The sequence below is a fragment of the Trachypithecus francoisi genome, unplaced genomic scaffold (genome assembly GCF_009764315.1).
Source record: "Trachypithecus francoisi isolate TF-2019V2 unplaced genomic scaffold, Tfra_2.0 Lachesis_group12, whole genome shotgun sequence".
In the NCBI taxonomy this organism is placed as follows: domain Eukaryota; kingdom Metazoa; phylum Chordata; class Mammalia; order Primates; family Cercopithecidae; genus Trachypithecus; species Trachypithecus francoisi.
The window spans coordinates 80,058,485-80,061,347 of NW_022681457.1; the positions used below are offsets into that span (position 1 = coordinate 80,058,485).

Here is a 2,863-nt window from a genome sequence, read left to right on the forward strand (position 1 = left end):
GTTAGAGCAAGAACACTGACAATGAGAAATGGTGACCGAACTATAAGAAGCAAGCACCATAACTCAAAAACTACAAGAAAATGGGGTTATTTGGTGTGAAGGCAAAAAGCACTATCCCATCAGTGGTCCCAGCGGATGTCATGAATTCCAATCAAACATACCCTGATACTTTTGGGGATAGGTCATCAAGGAACACATTACGCTTAGTGTATTTTACTTACGAGAGCTAGCGCACGTGTGAAAATACAGAAAAATAAATTCCTACCAACATGATTTAAACAGAAGATTTTGATAGTTTAAGAAGTAAATTTCAGTTGTCTGGAAAATATACTTTTGTGGAACACATCATTCCCTGAAGATGAGAAGTACAGGAGATATCACTTTATATAAGAGCAGAGGTGATGCAGAGTAAGGAATGGTTCACAAATTCAACAAACATTTATTGAGTGTCTACCAAGTGCCAGTCACTAAGAATAAAAAGATAAATAATAGTGCCTGCCCTAGAGAGGTTTATAGTCCAGTAGCAGAGATGGATAGGAAAGCACATATATACGGTACAATGTGAGCAGTGCTATAATGGAAATTCTGAGTATAGGGTGGTAGAAATACAAAAGAAGGAGGTGCTGAGTTATGGAGCTATTAGGAAAGGAGGCAGCGTCACAAGTGGGTGTTTAAAAAATAACTATCATATGGGATGACATTTAAGCCTCGTTAAAAATGACTGTTATATGGAATGACACTTAAGTTGGGCTTTGAAGGATAAGTAGAGTTTATCAAGGGAGAAAAATGGGAAGAGCACTCCAGGATGAGCAAATAGCAGAATAGCATATGCAAAGGCACATGAAATTTCCTGCCATATTCCGATAGTACATCTCAAATTTTTCCACAAGAGATAGAGGACATGATCAAGATGGCGGCGGTATCTGGCTTGGTGCGGAGACCCCTTCGGGAGGTCTCCGGGCTGCTGAAGAGGCGCTTTCACTGGACCGCCCCAGCTGCGCTGCAGGTGACAGTTCGTGATGCTATAAATCAGGGTATGGATGAGGAGCTGGAAAGAGATGAGAAGGTATTTCTGCTTGGAGAAGAAGTTGCCCAGTACGATGGGGCATACAAGGTTAGTCGAGGGCTGTGGAAGAAATATGGAGACAAGAGGATTATTGACACTCCCATATCAGAGATGGGCTTTGCTGGAATTGCTGTAGGTGCAGCTATGGCTGGGTTGCGGCCCATTTGTGAATTTATGACCTTCAATTTCTCCATGCAAGCCATTGACCAGGTTATAAACTCAGCTGCCAAGACCTACTACATGTCTGGTGGCTTCAGTCTGTGCCTATAGTCTTCAGGGGGCCCAATGGTGCCTCAGCAGGTGTAGCTGCCCAGCACTCACAGTGCTTTGCTGCCTGGTATGGGCACTGCCCAGGCTTAAAGGTGTCAGTCCCTGGAATTCAGAGGATGCTAAAGGACTTATTAAATCAGCCATTCGGGATAACAATCCAGTCGTGGTGCTAGAGATGAATTGATGTATGGGTTCCTTTTGAATTTCCTCCGGAAGCTCAGTCAAAAGATTTTCTGATTCCTATTGGAAAAGCCAAAATAGAAAGGCAAGGAACACATATAACTGTGGTTTCCCATTCGAGACCTGTGGGCCACTGCTTAGAAGCTGCAGCAGTGCTGTCTAAAGAGGGAGTTGAATGTGAGGTGATAAATATGCGTACCATCAGACCAATGGACATGGAAACCATAGAAGCCAGTGTCATGAAGACAAATCATCTCGTAACTGTGGAAGGAGGCTGGCCACAGTTTGGAGTAGGAGCTGAAATCTGTGCCAGGATCATGGAAGGTCCTGCGTTCAATTTCCTGGATGCTCCTGCTGTTCGTGTCACTGGTGCTGACGTCCCTATGCCTTATGCAAAGATTCTAGAAACAACTCTATACCTCAGGTCAAAGACATCATATTTGCAATAAAGAAAACATTAAATATTTAAAAAAAAAAAAAAAAAAAATTTTTCCACAAGAAAGAGATGGTACAGATGGTGGTGTCTAAGGGCAAGCCTAAAATGGCTTGCCACTAGCTTGAAATGTATGTATCCTGTTTTATCTTGAAAAATGAATGGAAATTTTGCCTTCAACTCCACAAATATATTAAGCTTTAATAGAAAACCATGTTTTAAATTACTTATCATTTGATAGAACTGATGCTCCAGAAAGATGCACCACATTTATTTGGTGCTTTCTCAAATCCAAAGCACAACACTAAATAATCCAGGGGCGTTTGTTCTTAATTTGAAAAACATTCAGAAATTGGGCTGAGAGGTGGAAAAAAAGGTGTAGAAGATACAAGGGGAGACTGGAAAAATAGATTAATGGACTATGAAAGATCTTGTTTGTCACATTAAGGAACTAACTGGACACTCCCAGTGTCTAACCAACTCCTATTTATACTTCAAGACTTTGCTTGGGATGGTCTCTTCCAGGAAACCACCCTGCCCACTAGCCTCTCTTCTCCTCAAACCTGATTATCATAGCAGTCTATGCATGCAGCTATTCACTTATCACATTGTACTGGAATTATCTATTGTTTTCAGGTTCCTCTACTAGACTCTGATCTGCTTAAAGCAGAATTCTGTCTTAGTTGTTTTGCATGGTACTTAGCACAACAAATACTGGTGTCTATCGGACTGAACTGATTTAGATAAAAGGACAAGATTCAGAAAGTACTACCTGGTCTAGATTCTAAAGCTTTTTGAATGTAGGGCCTGCTTGTGTACCACTGCATCCCAAACACTTCACACTCACTGGAAACATCCCAGTAGGTGATTGATAAAATGTGTACAATGAATGAATGAGAATTCTCAAAACAAGA

At 41.3% G+C, this 2,863-nt stretch overlaps 1 pseudogene across 1 annotated transcript; it reads left to right on the plus strand.

The window, feature by feature from the left end:
• The first annotated feature begins 891 nt into the window (after positions 1–891).
• On the plus strand, positions 892–1,985 carry LOC117092705 (annotated as a pseudogene). Its single transcript, XR_004440882.1, has one exon. The product of XR_004440882.1 is annotated as a pyruvate dehydrogenase E1 component subunit beta, mitochondrial-like (transcript).
• The last annotated feature ends 878 nt before the right edge of the window (positions 1,986–2,863 follow it).